General features: G+C 35.3%; 1 protein-coding gene across 1 annotated transcript in view; it reads left to right on the top strand.

The window, feature by feature from the left end:
• Window positions 1–14,539, top strand: part of Lrp1b (LDL receptor related protein 1B) — a 1,617,914-nt gene that overhangs the window by 218,546 nt on the left and 1,384,829 nt on the right. The window lies entirely within an intron of this gene.

Raw genomic sequence — 14,539 nt, 5'->3', positions numbered from 1 at the left:
GCTTGACAAAAATCCTTCAGTTTCTCTTTTTTCACAGTATATGTTATGTAAATATCATTAGAGTGGGGGAATCAATGAACTCACAGCAGAATATGGTTTTACTTGGTCAAATGTACAAATTAATTTAGCTTGTATATTGAATGTCTGTAAAAGTCACTGTAACCAAAAGAGAATAGAAACACAGAACCACATACGAAATAACTGAATGTCTTCCAAACAGTTCAGTGGTGAGTATTTCCCATCTATGGTTTCATTATTCAAAAGCGAAGGAATGAAAACTGTTAAGCAGGGGGTTAACACAACAGTTTTTATGCAAATATTTTCTTCTGTCAACAATTTTTTTCCACATAAATGCTGAAATTCTTGTATAATATTGTTTGCAAAATGGACAATATTATGACATTTTGTAAATGTCTCTGGTGATAATGATCTTCCAAAACATCATCTTCCCTTAGCCTCAGATGAGAGAAAAAAGTTCTGTTCAATCAAGTTTTTCTTAAAGCATTTCCTATATTATTACAAAAACTGTGAATAGCATGTTACTGAATTACAATAGAATAATATATACTTTTTATTCAGTCATGAAGTGTTTCATCATTTATTTACCTACGAATCTTAGCTATTACAAACAGGTTGAATGTAACAAGTTAAATCAACCATTACTTGAGATAATTGTTAATAATGAGTTACGACTCATGCAGAGATTTAGAAATTTATCAGACATTTACTTTTAAGCATAAACATAATCAGACTGGAAAACAAAGCCCAGACCAATGGTACATGTCTGTAATTCTAATGCTCTCATAGCAGAGGCAAGCAGAACATGGGCTCTATACTCCCCTGGGCTATATATTTACATTTTCTCCTTTAATAATGTAAAAAAGAAAAGGAAAGAAAGAAAGATCGTAACAGGTGAAAATGTTGCTAGAGAACGGAGGATATATTTTTGTGTTGATTAAATTCATGCCACAGATATACTGCACCATCATTCATCATTCCAAATTGAAAATAGTATAATCCTAGGTAGTTTATAATTGTATAGGAATGCTTAAAATGTTGGTTTTGTGCATAAGTTCAGTACTTCTATTTTATGATCTTAATATGTTCAGATCCATGACTCTTCTAGAAAGGGTAATTAGTTACATAGCCATTTCTTCTACAGGCTTTGTGCTGGTGTATCAATACGATTTTAATTTCATAAACTGCCCACTCAGAATTCAGGAGAATGGTAGCTAGTCCATTTTACCAGTTGCTTCTGAATTAAACGTGTCTGCCTGTGTTGACAAAGAGGACCAATGTCTAACAGTTTTCACCTTCACTATACCAGGCATGTTTTTCACTGGAGGAAATTTGGAATAGGAATAGGAGCAGGAGTAGGAGTAGTAACAGGAATAGAAGTAGGGGGGACTATTCTATTGCTCTGATAAAACACCATGACCAAGGCAAGTTATGGAAAAGAGATTTTATTTAGGCTTATGGTTCTAAAGGAAGATGAGTCCATAATGGCATAGCAGAGGCATGGCAGCTAGAGCAGGAAGCTGGGGGGTCACATTTTCAAAGTGTGTGCACAAAGTGGAGAGAATGAACAAGGAACGGACCAAGGCTTAGAAACCTCCAAGTGAGCCCCCAGAACATATTTCCTCTAGTAAGGACACATCTCCTAGACCTTCCCAAACAGCATCACCACATGGGAAACATGTATTCAAATGTCAGCGCCTATGGAGAACACTCTAATTTAAACAACCACAGACATTTGCAATCAGAAAGATCTATATTTTAATGCATGAAAGGTATTTCTTTTGGTTTGAGATATTCTATTACCTCTCTGTTACAAGATGAAAAACATCTTCTGACTGGGAAATGTGTATAAATTAGACAGATAAAGAAGTTGAGGTGCCCAAGCAGAGGGACTGAACAGAGCACTAGTGCTCCATAAAATCACTAATATTTTCAATTATGGTTGACCTTAAGAAACAGATATTTCCAGAAGCAGAATAAGAAATAATCTGAAGGTCAGTTGTTAATTAAGATTTCATTTACTGATTACTTTAATAAACAGTATAGCATTTAATTTACCACTGTATGTACTCTCAAATTCTGTTTATCCTGGCTCTGATATAGTTTCCATTCCATATAAATACATGCATAAAGTATAAAATATTGCAGGGATGTATGGGATGACATTAACTTTATTACTAAAACTTTGGAATAAGTGAACTATATAGGTAGAAATATGCATAAGATAGAATGTTCATCCTATAATAAAATGATAATAAAATCTTCATTGCATCCCACATCATTACATGCTGTATTTTGCTTATGTTAGATATAAAGAAAAAAGGTATTGCAGGCTTTCTCTGGAGCTCTTAAAAGCCTGCTTGATCATCTTTGCTTCTTGCCACTTATAATGTCAACTTCCCTGGGCTTCAGATGAAAGAACAGAAGATAAAAATATAGTAGAAAATATATTCTAATTTTATTTGAATTCTGTCTCCTGGGGTAGAGTAAATAAACTAAATCCCTCCAGAGTACACTGTGGATAGAAGCACCCAGATACACTACGCCAGAAAATGAAACAAAACAGATTTCCTCATTTGTCTCATGGTGCTGGCTTTTTGGCAGTGCTGCTGTGCCAGGCCCCACCCAACCAGTAGAACAGTCTTGAATAGGGAAGCGAGGACTGAGAAATTATAGATGGGAAAAACAGAGATGCAGACATAAAAGAAAAAGACAGAGACACAGGATAGCTTCGGGAGGGCTTTAAGTCAATACCACAGCAGCCCTGAGTTTATTTCTCACAGCCTTTTTATACCCAAACAAGGGGGCCAAAAGATCACCCCCTCACAAGGATACCATGGTTCAAGGTACAAACAAGTGTAAACACCTCCTTAATTCTCAAGACACCTGCTAACCATGCCTTTAACCAAACATCCTGTTATCCAGCCTTGATGAATAAGACATCTAATACCTTGCCTTTGGCCAAACATCCTGTTATCCAGCCTTAAAAAGTAAAGGCAAGTTTGAACTCTCTGACCTTCAGTCAAGATGGAAATCAAACCACAAACTGGAGTCACTGTGGGCTCCCACACCTCTGGTAGAACCCAGAGCCTGATCTATCTTAAATAAGTCTCTGCCACTGAGCAGAATACATTTTTTTCTGGAGCTGAGGACTGAACCCAGGGCCTTGTGCTTGCTAGGCAAGCACTCTACCACTGAGCTAAATCCCCAACCCCAGAATACATTTTTTTTTTATAACAGAAAATGTTTGCATACCTTCCTCAGGCAGCATATGAACTCACTATGGGAATTCAGTCTGGACTCTAACTCATGAGTCTCTGTCTCTATCTCTTGAATGTTGGGGGTTTAGTCATTGAGCCACCACACTTGGCTATGAAAGAGTGAATTAATGATTTCACAATGTCCAGTATCAAACTAGAACTCAACAACTCAATAGATTAATCATCAGGGACTATGGGGGTCCAGCCCCCCGGTAGTCCCCTCCCAGGGTCCGGGAAGAATCTACAACCAGCTGATAATTAATCGTTGATAAGAAGAAATGAATCTACATACACGAAACTCCTTAGTTCATACACTTTTTTTATTCTGTGATAGTTCTCTCTCTACACAGCTTCTATTCTGCTCTCATGTCTAGCTCCTTTCTTGCCTGATTTCTCTATATTTATCTACTGTCCCCTCTAGGTTCTATCTTAATTCCTTCATCTAGTTCTGTCCCTTCTAGATTCTCATCTCTCTAGTTCTCTCCCCTATCAGCTCCCCTCCTGTCTCCTTCTCTCTCATCTGGCTCTTCCTCATCTTCCATCTCGTTCCTCTAGTCCTCTCTTTTAGCCCTTCAACCTAGGGAGGCAATAATCATTAATTATCACTTGCAACCCCAAAGGAAGTGACCAATGGGGAAATGAATTAACTAAAGGCTAAATTCAGGTAATATCTAAGAAGAGGGAATCTTATGTGCTCAATTATAGTCTTAAACGTGATTAGTAGAAAATATTAAGAATCTATAAGTTGCTAGGTCAATGGGAGAAAATAAAACTGTCTTCTTTTCTCCTGTGGCTCCTATCTGTCCAAGCTATCTGCCGTTTTTCTACAGGGTGGGGGAAAGTGTGCTCAGTTGCTTGGCAACCTGTGTACAGCTAGATGCCTCTGGTGATAGTTAAAGGGAGATCTGGAACTAGAGGTAAGGTTTGGGAAAGGAGGAAGTAAAGCTTAATTGGCACATCCGCCAGGCCTTCTCAAACAGGTAGCCTGGATGGTTAAGTCTGTTCTTAGAGAATACAGAGGTATCTCTAATGAAGTATTCTCCTCCATCTGGGGATGGACCTAGCCAGATGCTGCTAATGATGATAATTACAGGGAGGCTTGAACTGGGGTTCTGGCTGAGCATTGCTGTCAGCACAGAAGGTTATCTAAATATTCCTAGAAGTGGTTAGGTAAGGAGTTAGCGGTCTATAAAGTTAGTAAGGCTGTAAGAAAGGAGGGTCCGAGCTGAATTGCACCTGACCACTGGTGTCTCCCTGTGGAATTTACCGTAAATCAGGAGACTTGCATGTATACTGTTATTACTGCTAGTCCTTGAATGTGGCCAAGGGAGATATCTGATTCCAGAGAAAGCCTTTCCTGAGGCTGTTCTCCAAATACGTGGAATGTGTATGTCTAGAGAGTGATCAGTCCACACTGTTAGCCCTTCTTAGGGAACAGTCAATTAAGAAAACTATGAAGGCACACATGACTTTCATAACAGAATACAGCTGATATATAACAAGCCAAGTAACACCAAAAACTCCTTGGGATTTGGCTTCCTGTGGAGGAATTCCCTGATTCCTCCAGGTAGTGGCTTTGCCATAACCAGCTGAGTTCTTATAATATATTCCTGCAGCCTGCAGCACTATAAATGTGAGTAAGGATAATAAGATTATTCTTATAGTAGACCAAGTTAAGACACTAATGCAATTGGTACAGTGTGACAAACTCTGCTCAGTGAAACACTGAACTCCAGACCGCTCAAATCGGCACATGGTTGAGTATAACAGAGGTGATCATTTTAAGTGTTTTTTTTTAGTCACTCATGTTTTTGTTTAACCATTAATAAGATTATAATTTTTACTACCATATTTTTGTTGATTTTTTAGATTGATTTAATTTTATTATATGTATATGAGCATTTTGCCTGTGTATATGTATATAAGTATACCATATTCATGTCTTTTTCCAATGGAGACCAGAAGAGGACATCCAGTTCCTCAAAGCTTGATTTCCAAATGGCTGTGAGCCATCATGTAGCTGAGAACTGAACTCAGGTTCTCTCTCTGCCCGACCAACAAGAATTCCTAACTGGTGAGCCATCTCTACAACCTCATTGTTTTCCCTATTTTTTAAAATTACATTTTATTTGTCTATTTGTACATATTGTATTTGGGAACACATGACATGTCCCGCAGCACAGCTTTGGAGAAAAGAGGGCAGCTTGAGGGACCCAGATCTTTTTTCTTCCATGTGAGTTCTGCAGATTGAAGTCAAATCATCCAGTTTGGGCACAAGTGCCTTTACCTCAGTTCAGCCACTTTGACAGCCACATTTTAAATTTTATTTGATCATTACGAGGTGTATTTTATTACTTTTAGGAAGGAGTCTCCTCTCCTCTTTTAACCTCCTGTCACAGCCCAGGTTACAGGAATATTCTCCTTTCAAACTATGCTCTGCTTGGACTGAGCATGTGGCCTGTCCTGGAGTATGGTTGGGGTCATACAAGGGGTCATAAATTGGTCACACTATTAGTGGAAACTGACCCACCCATTCCCAGGAACAATCAAATGCCAATAACTTTTCAGCAAGAGGTGGGACTTCATACATCTCTTCCTTCCTCCATGCTGGGATCCTATCTGGTTTTAACTTGTCTTATGTATGTGGTTATAATGGTTGTGAATTAATATGTGCTTCTGTCTTGTGTCAGAGAAATACTACAGTCATGAATTTGTCTACCACCTCTATCTTATTCTTTCTGCTCTGTCTTCCACATGGATCCCTGAGTTTTGAAGAGAGGGGTGAAAAAGATATTCCATTTAGAACTGAGTATTGTAAATTTCATATTCTCTGCACATTGATGAGTGTTACTCTTGGTTTTATTTGAAATATATGTGAAGAAGAAGCTTCTCTGATGGGAGTTGCACACTGTACTGATGTAGGAGACTGCAATAAATCATTAGGAGTCCTTTTCTTGTTGTGTCCATTTAGAATAGTAGTACTAGATTTTTCTTTATAGACTGTCAATATCTATTCACAGATCCTTGGCTTCCTAGACAGTGTCAGTTATGGGTCCATCTTGATGAACAGGTCTTAAATCCAATCAAAAAGTGTTTATTACTCCCATAACATCCACATTAGTGTTACACCAGTGACCATATAGTGCCAGGTAGGTTATTATTGTAGTTCAAATAGTTCATAGCTAGGTGAGATTGATGATCAGTTCTCCTCTCCAGGAGATGCATAGCACCTTCAAGCACTATGAAATCTAGTCAGTTAAGATTCTGAGTGAGTACCAGTCTGATTTTTCCATGTTCTATGACTCAAGTATGTGAAGTCTTCAGCAATAGGTTCTTACTATCAAGCTGTGAACCCAATCAACAGCATTGGCAATGGCCTATAATGTTTGTGGGATATATGGGTCACCCAATGACCAGAAGCTCAAAAAGAAATAACCCACTCTTATTTGGTTTATTTGGTAACATATAGCATCTAGTTGGTGTAATGTCCATCCTTTATGGATTGACATTATTAAAATTCCATATATAGAAGCATCTACAGTTGTAGGTTTCCACATAGCTTTATAAAAGGCCTTTGGTATTAGTTATGCCCCTCCCCAATTTTCTGCCTCTACCCAGTCTTCCCATCCCTTAACCCATTTAATCATTTTTGTTCCATTTTTCCCTTTCTTTATGACACAGCTTCTATTTTCTCCTATTTGTGGGATCCCCTCCTCTTCCATGTCCCCTGAATAGTTACCTAACCTCTGATTTTATTACACTGGATATAAATATATACACAAATATAAAGTATAAAAGTTAACATCCATATATGAGAGACAGTGTGTGATTCCTGTCTTTCTGAGTCCAAGTTAACTCATTCAGGATGATTGTTTAGATTTCCGTGTGTTTATCTACAAATTTAATAATTTGATTTCTCTTAAAAGCTCAATAATATCCCATTGTGCATTATACCACATCAATCAGTCAATGGATATCTAGGCTGCTTCCATGTCTATGGCTAGCGTGACTAGCGCAGTATTGAACATGGATGAACAAGAATTTCTGTAATAGGTTGTACTATTATGTACTATTATGAGTATATGCCCAAAGTACTCTAACTGGAACCTGTGGTAGTTCTATTTTCATCTTTTTGAAGAACTGTCACATTGATTTTTTTTTAGTGGCTAAAAGAGTTTGTACTTTCATCAGCAGCGAATGTTCTCTGTATCCACACTAGAAACAGTTGCCATTTCTTCATTTCTTTCCTTTCTCCCCCTTTTTTGGCCCTTCTGATTATGATAAAATGAAATCCCAAAGGAATTTTAATATGAATTTCCCTAATGGCTAAGGACATTGAACCTTTTATAAAGCTGTTTCTCAGTCATTTAAGTTTTGTTGTTTTTTTCTGAGAGTTCTTTTCTATTTAGTTCATGCCCTATTTCATACAGGTTCTATAAATCTGAGTGATTTATTTCATGTTTAGTGTTTTTAGTTCTTTATATAATATAGATAATAACCCTCTTCGGGCACATAATTAAAGACACTTTCCATTTTGTAGGATACCTTTTCACAGGAATGATGCTATATATCAGCATTTTAATTTCATATTGTCCCCTTTGTAATTTGTTTGTCTTATTGCCTGTTCTATCAGGGTCTTCCTGATATGAAAACTCTTTCATGTACCTCTGAGTTCAAGTGTATTTTTTAATTTTTCCTCTATTCAGTTCCTAGTAGCAGTTATTAAAGTCCTTGAAGAAGTTGGACTTGAGTTTTGTGCAGGGTAAGAGATAAGAATCTAGCTTCATTCTTTCATATGAAACTATCCATTCTGACCAGCATCATATATTTCTTTCTCCACTGTATATATATATATATATATATATATATATATATATATATATATATATATATATATATATTATATTGGTTTTTCCAGACAGGGTTTCTCTGTGTAGCTTTGTGCCTTTCCTGGAGCTCACTTGGTAGCCCAGGCTGGCCTCAAACTCACAGAGATCCACCTGGCTCTGCCTCCCGAGTGCTGGGATTAAAGGCGTGGGCCACCAATGCCCGGCTGCTCCACTGTATATTTTTATCATCTTTGTCAAAGGCTAAGTATCCATAGTACTTAGAATCATGTCCATGCCATCAAGTGCATTCAATTTACCCATGTATCTGTCATGGTGCCAGTACCATGCTGTACTATCAGGAACGGTATAACCTCAAGAAGTTAAGTTTTTCATTTTAGCTATCCCAAGTTTTGTTTTAATTGCAATAGTAAGTCTGAAATTTATTTTTCACTTTGACAGTAATTGAATCAGTTGAATCTGTTGATTGATTTTTGTAGGGTGTTTACTTTTATGATATTAATCCTACCAATCTATGAGCATGATGAATCTTTCATCCTCTAATATCTTCTTAGATTTCTTTCTTCACTGCCCTCAAAGTTTTTTGATACAAGTATTTCATTTTCTTAGATTTAATCTGTGTTGTTTTATTTATTTTTTGAGGCTATTGTAAATGTTATTTTTTTCTTATTTCTTCCTTGATATATTTCTTGTATTATAAGTAAGAAATGTAATGGATTTGTTAATTTGGAATTCTGCTATTTTCCTGAAACTTTTTATTAACTGAAGAAGTTTCCTCTTGGAATCCTTAGGGCATTTATGTCTAAAATCATTTCATCTGCAAATAAAGATATTTTAAATTCTTCCTTTCCTATTTATAACCTCTTGATTTTATTTACTTGTCTTATTGCTCTAGGTAAGACTTAAAACACTATTTTGGTCAGGAATAGAAAGACTGTACATTCATCTCCTTTTCTTAATATTAATAGAAATGCTTTGTATTTGTGTCCAATTAGAATGATGGTGGCTGTAGTCTTCTTCAAAATTGATTATATGATATTATAATATCCTTTTGTCTCTGTAAGGAATTTATTATGAAGGGAAAATGAATTTTGCCAAACACATTTTTTACATCTAATGCAATGATCATGCAGCTTAGTGTCTTTTAGTGTTTGTCATGAATTAAATTTATTAAATTTATATATGTCAAACCACCCCGGTATCTCTGGGAAAAAGTCAACTTGATCATGGTGAGTCATCTTATTAATTTGTCATGAATTTATTTTGGAAGACTGAAAAGTGTCATTTCTAAGTAAATCATTGATATTGTCCTGTAATTTTTGAAAATTTTGGGTCTTTGACTTTGGTATAGATAATACTGGCATATAATAAAACCTAAGAAGAATGAAGAAATGTTTCCCTGGCTTCTATTTGACAGAAAAATTGGAGAACCATTGGTGTAGTGTCGGTTCTTCTTTGAAAAGTCTGTTGAATTCTATACTGAATCCATCTGCTCCCAGGATGTTTTCAGTTGGGAGATTATTAATTACTGCTTCTATGTCATTGGATGCTATTGGTCTACTTAAATTAATTACTTAATCTTTGACTTCAGTGTAATGTGTGTGTGTGTGTGTAGAAATTCATTCACTTCTTATAGGTTATAGTGGGTAATAGATTTTAAAATATGCTTTTAGTATTGTATAAATATCCCCAGTATCTGTTGTAATGTTTCCTTTTTCATCTCTGACTTTATAAACTTTATGCTCTTTCATATCTTTTGGTTAATTTTGCTAAATGTTTGTCATTTTTTGATAATTTTTTCAAAGAACCAAAACTCCATTTCATTGATTCTTTGTACTGGTTTGATGATTTTTCAAAAATTTCATCCTTAAATTTGATTATTTATCCCTATCTACTCTTCTGGGGTGTTGTCTGACCTTGTTTTCCTAGGGTTTTCAACTGCATCATTAAGTTATTAATATGAAATCTCTCCAGTCTTTTGATGGCGGCACATAGTGACAAACTTTCCTCTTTGAATGCCCTTCATTGTGTGCATAGTTTTTGATAAGTGGTGTTTTATTTTCATTGTAATTTGTGGGCTTTTTAATTACCTTTTTTGACTTTTTTCCCTGTACCCAATTTTGATTCAGGGTTGTCTTGTTTAGTTTTTATGAGTTTGAGTAACTTTAGCCATTTCTATTATCTATAGAGTTGTATGACTTTGTAGTCATATAGGATGCAGAATGTCATTTCACAGCTCCTATATTTGTTGAGACTTCCTTTTGTTTTAATACTGTTCTGGAACAGTTCTATTTTGGAGAAAGTTCCATGGGCTGTTGAGAAGAAAGTACATTCTTAGACATTTGGGTAAAATATTCAGTTAAATGCAATTTGATTGATAATGCCTTTTAACTCAAGTGTTTCCATGTAGTTTTGTCTAGATGATGTGTCCTTGGTGAGAGTAAGGTTATAAAATCATCTACTTACACTATGTAAGCGTCAATCTGTGATTTTAGATCTAATGCTGTTTTTTTTGTTGTTGTTGTTTTTTGTTTGTTTTTGTACCCCAACTACTCTGGTTGTGGATCAGCTCAATGTTGCTTGGCTTTCAATATAGGGTCTAATTTGGGGTTTGAAGAAGAGGTCCCAAGTCAGCATAGTAGGCAGGTGGCTGATGGGAGAGAAGGTAAGGGTAGGGTGCTGACCCTGGATATCTCTAACTAGGGTTCTGGGTCAAGCTGCATGCAGTCTAGGGCTCATCAATGGATGACAGCTGGGTTGGCTCTTTAAATTCATATCTCAAGTTCTGATTTGGACTCCAGGTTCAGAGTTTATGTGGTCCCTCACAATGTTTCTTAAAGTGATGTTCTTTAAGATTTTTGGCAGATTTATACTTACTTTTTCCACTCATTGATATTTTTTGTCCACATTTTTACTGCTAAGTAATTAATTCCCCTCTCAAAAACCAAAGTGCGTACTTGTTATCCTTCCAATTGAACTAACATTCAGACTGTTGAAACACATCTGTCTAAATATACAGCACCTTGTCTTTCCCACAATTTGTGTAGAATGAAATTAATAATCTTGAACTCTAGACTTTCTCTACCAATCTGTGTTACTAATGTTACCACCTTTGCAATAATGGTTTCAAAAATAGCTAATATTCATATTGTTCACTTTTACCACATGTATTCAGTTGTGTTTATTTGCAATTTTAGACCTTCTTGATTTCCTGCAATACTTTTCTGTCCATTCTATTTTTTATTTCTTCTACCTTTTCACTATGACTTCATATTGTGGCATGTTTGTAGCTTCTTATTTTATACAATTTTTAATATTTCATGATTGGATGCTACAAATAGAAATATCTTATTGCTTATTTGTTGATGAACTTTCCTCTCTCAAATGTATGGATGATTTCTATTTTCCTAAATATTGGATATATTCTAACTTCCCTTAAATGCAAATAGCTATAATGATTGAAACAAATTTTCTTTGTGGACTGAATAATTACTACTTACATATGCCTAACACTGTAAACTACAGAATTTCTTCTACAGGCTCATTTGGTTAGCTTGATGTCCATGTCTACACAATTACCTTTAATTATAATATCCTTGCATATTCCCATAAAGATCCAACACACACTTTAACATGTGAAATACTTGGACATAAATACCTGATGAGAGGTTTAGAGAGATTGCCTCAGTGGTTAACAGGACTGATTATTCTTCCAGAGGACTGGGATTTGTTTTTTTATCACCCATATAGCAACTCATAATCATCTGTAACTCTTGTCTCAAGGGATGTGGAACCCTCTTCTGATCTCTAAGGTTACCAAGAACACAAATGTTGCACAGAATGCATGTAGGCAAAAATCCTCACCTCATACACATAAAATAATTTCAGATAAAATGACTACATGGAAGTTATGAAAATTCTGAATAAATTTCCACAGAAAACTTAATAAGAAATCTGCACATAAAATCATGATCTTTTAGCAGAAGGTAAATACTGAAGTTGGGTAGATCCATATCAAGTGGGGAGCTAAAACCCAGGTCAGTTGCATAGCTGATCTTTTTCTTGACAAAATCAGACAACTATTTGATATGGAAAAGAAATTGCTTAAGTACTTAAGTCAGATACAAAAATTGTTCTCCCAATGACTCATCTACTTGCAAGTTCCTCAAAGGAAGCCACCATTTAACATCTGATATTTTCATGTGACTTATTGCTTCACAAATCTTTCCATAAAGTTTTGCAAACAGTTTAGATTTAATTAATATTTTTCTTTTACTTTTAACCATCTTTTTCCTTATAGAGATTATCATTTTCACACCTTTAGAAAAGTATTTCTATTTATAACATATACTATGCATTAAATATTATACTACTGGATGTTCAAATCTTTACTCATATTTATACCTAATTCATAGACTATCTCTCTCTTTCAATAAATTACAAGGCACTAGGAAATAAATGATTTTAGAAGTGAAGTACAAAATGTATCCGTTTTCCACCAATATATTACATAAAAACTAATACAATAAAATTTTAAATTGTCATAACATTTAAGTATATAATGAGTTGGTAGCCAGGAACTCAATATTTTTTACTCAAAATCAGAGATGAGAGAAAAGACATTCAGAATATATTAGAAGTGATGTGTCATTGCAAAGTTTAGCTATTAGCCCTTTAAAAGAGGAAGGACAGAGGAGGATTTGTGAAAACTAAAGAAAATTGACAAGCTGTGATTTCAATATTGGACTAAGCCATGAAATGTTTAAACAAAGACATTATCTTTTCAGGAAAGACTTGGTGTATATGTTCAGGGGAATAAGAAACAGTCAGGTTATTATGAGGAGGTGAAATTGGTAATGCAGAAGGGTAATAAATGGGGCTGTTCACAGAGATAAGCTGCTTACATTGCCAAGATCCACATCTTGCTTGACTTCCTGTCCTGAGGCATAAGTTGTCCTAGTTTGCTATATAAACTTTTAAATTAATTTGGAGCCTAGCTAAACCAACACATAGAGATAAAATAAGCCCAGACCTTTCTTTTTAAATGCTAATCTATTTGACAAAATGTTCCAGGCTTGCGGAAGTTGGATCAAGTTCTCGTATATGTAATTTCTATGTTAATAGATTTTATATAATGTGGAATTTCATTTCAGGATATAATACCATGTATCATGGTATCATACTCAGTCTAAACCACAATAATCCTGTGCTTCCATGCAATGAAAACTATAGCATTTCCTATGTGTTATGATATATTCCATTGAAGACACTTAAAGATAAATTATGTTCTTCATTCAAAAGCTTCATGATCATTAACTAATATGTACCTTTCTCATAACCAAGAACTACAGGGTAACTCATATTTTTATTAATCAACTCAGTTGCAGCATCTACATTTTCCAAAGAGTCCATAGTTGAAGTTAATTTATCAAAAAGTGGTAAGAAATGATACAGACACTTCCATATTGTAGACATTAATGACTTCTCTGTAGTTCATGGGATAATGATTCTCAGCAAAGCAAGGATACCATTTCCTGATAATGACCCCCTTCAACTATCTTAATTGTGTGTGATTATCCATATTAAAGTTTTCACCTTCAGAGAGCTGGTACGCTATGAAAGCTCCTAACCAAATGATATTTTATTTTTTAAAGAATGTATATTTTCTTTCATGTGCACAATCTAAGTTATACTGATTGCTTCAGCTAGAAAAATCTTTCCCCTTTACTCCTTCCCCTAAAAGACTAATTCACCATCAGTATGCTAAAACATAAACAGATTTTCATCTGGACTTAGACTTAAATTCCCAGTAATCCACTGATCCATGCCATCTAAGTGAGCCAAGGAAAGGATCGGTTGAATTATTACATAAATTCCCTCTGGAAAAGTTGAATTAGATGCAATGTCTACAGGATATATATGCTGCATGAATGTTGCAGAAAACTCACAAGCCTAGTAAATTGGAAAAGCAATCCAGAGGCTTAGCAATTTAAGTACTAATGCAGAGATAAGATTGCTTTTAAAAAGCATCACACCCTCTTGCCAGTGCGTTTTGTTTATTCTTATTCAGGTCGCTTTGGGGAAAAGAAAAATGAAGTCAATGTTGCTTTGACATAGGGCACTATGATGTTTGACATATTAAACATCTCCAAGTGGCTGGGATTCTTAGGTAGTTAATTTACTATATTGTGCACAGCTTCAGATACTGCATTTCCTGGCTTTTCTTAAGCATCTTTATGTCATTTTACTTATTCATTTTTTTTGCAAATCTTGGATGTTAAAAGAATAAATTCTAACAGCCACAGAAGCTAAGTAAAGGGGATCTGTAGTAGTGAGAATTGAACTTGAGTTAGAATTATGATGTTGGATCAAAGTTCTGATTCTAGAAATTTCATTTAAATTCTTTGGGTTTGT

Source organism: Peromyscus eremicus, chromosome 4 (genome assembly GCF_949786415.1).
Source record: "Peromyscus eremicus chromosome 4, PerEre_H2_v1, whole genome shotgun sequence".
Classification (NCBI taxonomy): domain Eukaryota; kingdom Metazoa; phylum Chordata; class Mammalia; order Rodentia; family Cricetidae; genus Peromyscus; species Peromyscus eremicus.
Note: the sequence above shows the minus strand (reverse complement) of the source record. Positions and strands in the feature narration are given on the sequence as shown.